This window comes from Oncorhynchus mykiss, chromosome 10, assembly GCF_057628025.1.
Source record: "Oncorhynchus mykiss isolate SJ-2025 chromosome 10, ASM5762802v1, whole genome shotgun sequence".
In the NCBI taxonomy this organism is placed as follows: domain Eukaryota; kingdom Metazoa; phylum Chordata; class Actinopteri; order Salmoniformes; family Salmonidae; genus Oncorhynchus; species Oncorhynchus mykiss.
Window position 1 is genome coordinate 57,828,150 of NC_143031.1, and position 8,206 is coordinate 57,836,355.

Consider the following 8,206-nt stretch of genomic DNA (forward strand, 5'->3'; position numbering starts at 1 on the left):
TCTGTATTTAAACTGATGCATGTGTTTGAGTGGGAGCGCGCTCCGAGAATAAATTATATTACCTATTATTTAAAGACTGGTCTGCGTCTATTTTATGCAAACAAGAAATCTTATAAATTCTCATAAAATAGATGAAGGGCTTTCAATTGATGAAAGCATATTGGCTTAATTAAATTTTACTAACACATAGAAGTGATTTAGCTCGTCTGGTAGGCTCGTGTCACTGGGCAGCTCGCAGCTGTGCTTCCCTTTGTAGTCTGTAATAGTTTGCAAGCCCTATCACATAAGATAAGCATCGGAGACGGTGTAGTATGATTCAATCTTAGCCCTGTATTGACGCTTGCCTGTTTGATGGTTCGTCGCAGGGCATAGCAGGATTTCCTGTAAGCTTCCGGGTTAGAGTCCCGCACCTTGACAGCGGCAGCTCTACCCTTTAAATCAGTGCGAATGTTGCCTGTAATAATCCATGGCTTCTGGTAGGGGTATGTACGTACAGTCACTGTGGGGACGACGTCCTCAATGCACTTATTGATAAAGCCAGTGACTGATGTGGTGTACTCCTCAATGCCATCGGAAGAATCCTGGAACATGTTCCAGACTGTGATAGCAAAACAGTCCTGTAGTTTAGCATCTGCTTCATCTGACCACTTTTTAATAGACCAAGTCACTGGTGCTTCCTGCTTTAATTTTTGCTTGTAAGCAGGAATCAGGAGGATAGAGTTGTGGTCGGATTGACCAAATGGAGGGCGAGGGAGAGCTTTGTACGCGTCTCTGTGTGTGGAGTACAGGTGACCTAAAAAAAAATTCCCCTCAATAATGTTGTTGCCTTGATTTTTGGGGTCTCGGTGTCTCTGGATTCACAGACACCCAAATATCCCTGTGTATATTTTGACATGGCCTATTGATGAATGAGACACACTGTTTATCTTATTTTGTGCTATAATTTGCAATTTACCGTGGAACATGTTATCATTATAATTGTTGTACATTGATGTGTCTCAATGGGCCACTAGGCTATAAATAGGATCTATGTGCAATGGTCAGGTCACTCTGAGGAAGATGTCAACCTGATGAAGATGTCAAAAAAGTATTTAGTTAGCCACCAATTGTGCAAGTTCTCCCACTTAAAAAGGTGAGAGAGGCCTGTAATTTTCATCATAGGTACACTTCAACTATGACAGACAAATTTAGAAAAGAAAATCCAAAAAATCACATTGTAGGATTTTTAATGAATTTATTTGCAAATTATGGTGGAAAATAAGTATTTGGTCACCTACAAACAAGCAATATTTCTGGCACTCACAGACCTGTAACTTCTTCTTTAAGAGGCTCCTCTGTCCTCCACTCGTTACCTGTATTAAAGGCACCTGAATGAACTTGTTATCAGTATAAAAGACACCTGTCCACAACCTCAAACAGTCACACTCCAAACTCCACTATGGCCAAGACCAAAGAGCTGTCAAAGGACACCAGAAACAAAATTGTAGACCTGCACCAGGCCGGGAAAACTGAATCTGCAATAGGTATATAATAGGCAATAATTATGCAATAGGCAATAATTAGGAAATGGAAGACATACAAGACCACTGATAATCTCCCTCGATCTGGGGCTCCACGCAAGATCTCACCCCGTGGGGTCAAAATGATCACAAGAACGGTGAGCAAAAATCCCAGAACCACACGGGGGGACCTAGTGAATGACCTGCAGAGAGCTGGGACCAAAGTAACAAAGCCTACCATCAGTAACATACTACGCCGCCAGGGACTCAAATCCTGCAGTGCCAGACGTGTCCCCCTGCTTAAGCCAGTACATGTCCAGGCCCGTCTGAAGTTTGCATTTGAAGAGCATTTGAATGATCCAGAAGAAGATTGGGAGAATGTCATATGGTCAGATGAAACCAAAATATAACTTTTTGGTAAAAACTCAACTCGTCGTGTTTGGAGGACAAAGAATGCTGAGTTGCATCCAAAGAACACCATACCTACTGTGAAGCATGGGGGTGGAAACATGCTTTGAGGCTGTTTTTCTGCAAAGGGATCAGGACGACTGATCCGTGTAAAGGAAAGAATGGGGCCATGTATCGTGAGATTTTGAGTGAAAACCTCCTTCCATCAGCAAAGGGCATTGAAGTTGAAACGTGGCTGGGTCTTTCAGCATGACAATGATCCCAAACACACCGCCCGGGCAACGAAGGAGTGGCTTCGTAAGAAGCATTTCAAGTTCCTGGAGTGGCCTAGCCAGTCTCCAGATCTCAACCCCATAGAAAATCTTTGGAGGGAGTTGAAAGTCTGTGTTGCCCAGCAATAGCCCCAAAACATCACTGCTCTAGGGGAGATCTGCATGGAGGAATGGGCCAAAAATACCAGCAACAGTGTGTGAAAACCTTGTGAAGGCTAACAGAAAACGTTTGACCTCTGTCATTGCCAACAAAGGGTATATAACAAAGTATTGAGATAAACTTTTGTTATTGACCAAATACTTTTTTTCCACCATAATTTGCAAATAAATTCATTAGAAATCTTACAATGTGATTTTCTGGAGAAAAAAAATCTCATTTTGTCTGTCATAGTTGAAGTGTACCTTTGATGAAAATTACAGGCCTCTCTCATCTTTTTAAGTGGGAGAACATGCACAATTGGTGGCTGACTAAATACTTTTTTTGCCCCACTGTATATTAAAGTGAGCAATAAGAAATCAATCTCTGACTTTATTTGTTGACTGCTCCAACTCATTTTTTTTTACCTCAAATGAGTCCTTTTGGAAGTTCTCATTGGCAAGCCATTCTCATATTTTCATATAGCATTTCATCCTAGGTCTGGTAAGTCTACACTATCGACTCCGGTATCAGATGAATATGTTTAAATGAAAAGAACATGTCCCAACCTCAACCACCATGTTAATTTTAGTTTCTCTTCCTGTTTTTACATTTTTCTTTCGTCTGGGGACAACATATCAAAAACACTTAGTCTATGAAATGACACAGACACAGACGCAGTGATCGGTTCAGAACCTGAGTAGACATTGCTGTATAGTACAGTATATAGTCAGAAAACACAATCAATTGTTGGAGATGTCTGAGGCCATTCATGACAAGCCAGATGTGACCAAGAAGGTCAAGTTTGACAGAAGTGAAGCTGAGGAGAGGATTGTGGACATCTACGGCAGTGTAGACACCGAGGGACCATGAGACCAGCACCAAGACAAAGAGGTAGAAGACACTTCTCCAAAGAACGGACCGGTAGGTCAACCTAACACACACACACACACACACACAAAATGCAATGAAAAACTATAAACACATATTTTATAACAGAGGGAAGAGACCCTTCATAGCTCTTGCTGTGTTCTCACTCTGACTGGGATCATAGGCCTGTCTGTCCACTTTAGGTAAACGTTATAATTCCTACAAATTACCGGCAGTTCTGCGTTTATCTGTTTTAGTTGTTATTGCAGATAACGGGTCTCTAAGAGTTTCTTAGTTTATAAATCAAATTAATCTGCAAAAAGAGTCTTCTTAGTTTCTAAGACCAACTCATCTACAGAAAGAGTCTTCTTAGTTTTAAGACCAACTCATCTACAGAAAGAGTCTTCTTAGTTTCTAAGACCAACTCACCTGCAGAAAGAGTCTTCTTAGTTTCTAAGACCAACTCACCTGCCGAAAGAGTCTTCTTAGTTTCTAAGACCAACTCACCTGCAGAAAGAGTCTTCTTAGTTTCTAAGACCAACTCACCTGCAGAAAGAGTCTTCTTAGTTTCTAAGACCAACTCACCTGCAGAAAGAGTCTTCTTAGTTTCTAAGACCAACTCATCTACAGAAAGAGTCTTCTTAGTTTCTAAGACCAACTCACCTGCCGAAAGAGTCTTCTTAGTTTCTAAGACCAACTCATCTACAGAAAGAGTCTTCTTAGTTTCTAAGACCAACTCATCTACAGAAAGAGTCTTCTTAGTTTCTAAGACCAACTCACCTGCAGAAAGAGTCTTCTTAGTTTCTAAGACCAACTCATCTACAGAAAGAGTCTTCTTAGTTTCTAAGACCAACTCACCTGCAGAAAGAGTCTTCTTAGTTTCTAAGACCAACTCACCTGCAGAAAGAGTCTTCTTAGTTTCTAAGACCAACTCACCTGCAGAAAGAGTCTTCTTAGTTTCTAAGACCAACTCATCTACAGAAAGAGTCTTCTTAGTTTCTAAGACCAACTCATCTACAGAAAGAGTCTTCTTAGTTTCTAAGACCAACTCACCTGCAGAAAGAGTCTTCTTAGTTTCTAAGACCAACTCATCTACAGAAAGAGTCTTCTTAGTTTCTAAGACCAACTCACCTGCAGAAAGAGTCTTCTTAGTTTCTAAGACCAACTCACCTGCAGAAAGAGTCTTCTTAGTTTCTAAGACCAACTCACCTGCAGAAAGAGTCTTCTTAGTTTCTAAGACCAACTCATCTACAGAAAGAGTCTTCTTAGTTTCTAAGACCAACTCACCTGCCGAAAGAGTCTTCTTAGTTTCTAAGACCAACTCACCTGCAGAAAGAGGCCATCAGTTAGAAAAACCCTGACTGAAGACAGAGACCAGTTTTAGAAAGAGACAGACCAATTACAGATCAGTCACCAGTCACAACAACCTGATTGTAGAGAGAAACCAGACCAGTTCCAACACTGAGGACTGAGGTGAATGTGATTAGACAGTTAAAACAGTGTCTCCTCCAGTTGGACACAGACAGAGGGCAGAACTGTACTGAGAGGACACACACATACTGTACCAAACACATGCAGACACACGCAGGCCACACGCAGGCCACACGCAGGCCACACACAACACACAAGTGAAGTTCCCTTTTAAAACCTCCGATGAAGACATTTCCCCACGAACACTTCAGAATAACTCTTCACACTGATTTCACACAGAGACAGCGTTGTTACAAAATAAATGCCCCTAATTGGTCATCAGTGCGGTAAAGAGTTTGAGCCATAACGTGCCCTCCGTTTGAAGGCTGCGGAAACAACATTTCTCACAAAGTGATAGGCTGAAAGGTTGCACTTGTCACTATTTGTTGTCCTGCAGCTCTTATGTTCTATCTTTTTGTTGTATTGTACTGGAACAAACAACAAACTATTATTGAATTTGTTCACTTAAGAATTCCAGGTTCGAATAGTATTCTGATTGGGGTGACACAATTCTACAATTCTACCAAAACAATTCATTTACAAAAGGAAAAAAGTCTTCCAAAATGATTCTGATAGAGGGATTGTGAGACTCCTCTAAGAGAGAGAGAGAGAGAGAGAGAGAGAGAGAGAGAGAGAGAGAGAGAGAGAGAGAGAGAGAGAGAGAGAGGAAAAACAATGATGAGGGATCATTGATCTGCTCCTCCTGTAGACAATTCTGGAGGTCAGGAGGTGAGGGTTGAGGTCAGGGGGTGAGGGTTGAGGTCAGTTCCCTTTAAGGGAGTAATCAGGGTTAATATCTGGTTACCTTCTTTCCTGTGGAGCCATTAACTGTAAGGAGTGTCTTAAGGAGTGTCTTAAGTGGGATATAAGAACAGTGTGTAAATATTATTTTTGGTGTCTTTGGGTGTCTTGACAATATATAGCTAATTCTTATTTGATTTGATTTACATTGTGAATGGAATGTAATATTATCACATGTTGTTCTTGTCTACAACTGTTCTGTGCTCTGGCATGTATTCTACGCTTCATGTGGAGCCGATCAAGAGGAGCTGCTGCATGTGCAACAGCTAATGGGGATCCTAATAAGCCTAATCCTAAACACTACTGCAGGTGCCAAACAGGTTATATTGTATATTTTTATGTTCCAAATTCATAAGGAATGTCTGTTGCATGTGTGTTTGCCACTGTCATGGGTGTGTTCCGCCTCGACAGGCTGACTGGGCATACAGTTAAATGGCCTACAGTCTCCAAGGCCTACTGGGAGTGACTGGAATGGCAGCACAGTCTTTTGACCATACCAGACCATTGCTTACCGTTCATACCATGCTCTTTGTTTCTTTAGATTTGAATGATCAGAATTCGTTTTCATAAATGCTTATTTACATTTTTTGTAACCAGAAGAACAACAAATACATTGATTATTATTTTTCTTCTTGGATCAAACTCGGGACATTGGACAAGCATTTTGCTAAACTCGCAATTGCATCTGCTAACCATGTGTATGTGACCAATACGATTTGATTTGATTTGTACGTGCCAATACTAACATTTCACCACTCACTTGTGGCTAATGGATTAGGATATTTTAAACGTGTCACACGCTGATCTGTTTCACCTGTCTTTGTGATAGTCGCCCATCTTCCCCATTATCCCCTATGTATTTATATCTGTGTTCTCTGTTTGTCTGTTGCCAGTTCGTCTTGTTTGTCAAGTCAACCAGTGTTTTTGTGTCTCAGCTCCTGCTTTTCCCAGTCTCTTGTTTTCTGGCTCTCCTGGTTTTGACCCTTGCCTGTCCTGACTCTGAGCCTGACTGCCTGACCACTCTGCCTGCCCCTGAGCCTGCCTGCCGACCTGTACCTTTGCCTGCCCCTGTTGAATTATTAAACCATTGTTAATTTGTTGTCTACATCTGGGTCTTGCCTTCACAGGATGGAAGGATGGAAATTGTATTGGGAATATTATATTGGACAATTTAGCTTGTACAACTACTGTATGTAAAAATACATAATGTATCATTAGCAAACATTAGCTTTAGCAGCCAGTATTGTGGTGCATTGACATGCTGCAGTCCCTGCAGTCTAACAGTAGCAAGTTATTGTTTACACATTTTCCCATTTTCTGAAGAAACTAGAACAATAACGATACTGTGTATGATCATAATCAAGAGGAAAAACACAGATGGCTCTCACATCTCTCCCTCTCGCTCTCTCTATTCCATTTTGATGATCCACAATCAAATAGGAATAGGTAATTAGTAGGAAGAAAATCCATCCAAATGAATCCATAATCAAATAGCTGTCATTGTTAGTTAAATCTGATGCATTGGTTATTATCTATCAGTGGACTCATTACAAAATATGAAGTAATATGAATAACTCTATTCCATTTTGATGATCCATAATCAAATAGAATATGCACATCAGTAATACAAATGTATCAATTTTATTCATCCAAAATAGTTTCATTCTGATCAAGACATCAGCATTCAAATACATGTGAAGAAATCACCTGCGAACAGGGGATCTGGTCATGTACAACAACTGTGTATTAATTAGCTTCCAGATGTTCAGTCATTCATAGCCCACTACGCCTCTGGAAAAATGTGCATATCAGCACAAAGGAATGGCGTTTTAAAACAAACGTGCACACCCATGCCGTGCACACACACACACACACACACACACACGCCAAATAAAACACTGTATTTACTCACCTGGCTCTGTAATGCTCCTTGCTGTTGTAGAGGAAGACATTATTAAAAGCTTTACAGTTTTTTTACGACTGCTTACACACTAAAATGTAACTTTTCCCACAATTAGCAAAACCTTACACTCAAGGAGCAAAACACAAGGCTAGATTTGCACAACTGTAAGCACATTGTCAGCTTCACACTATTTGCAAAACACAACACACAGTGATTTGCAAAACACTAAACACACTTGTATACATCAGACACAGATGTATATCATGATGTCACTTCTTTGCAATTCCAAAGCACTGACTGTCAAATTACCACACCTATGAGCCAATCTGTTTAACACAGCCATCAGGTGCACAAACACATGACTGCTAAATTGTAGACACACCAATCAGGTTTAAGCACTATAAAAATACAGCAGGTAGGTTAATCTGCCTTCAACCAAAATGGAAGCAGTCAGAAGAAGAGTGAGGGTGAGAGGAGTACACAGAGGAGGAGAAGGAGGCCGAGCCAGAGGTCGAGGAAGACCTGAAGCAGGAGGAGAACGTGCACAAAGAAGAAGAGGACCAAACTCATTAAATGACATTCGTGCAACACTAGTGGACCATTTTGTGAACCACGGATTGACGCTGAGGGAGGCTGGACTGAGAGTTCAGCCAAATCTTAGCAGATATACAGTGGCATCTGTCATAAGGACTTTCGACAGGAAAACAGGTAGAAGAAGATCTGTCTACAGTTACAGTAATCAGCTGCTTATTGTATGCACCATATCAGCACTTGTGATACCCCTTCCTGTGACATTGTACACTAAGTTACATGTATTATTCTCTACATAGGATTGAGGGTTGGGAAC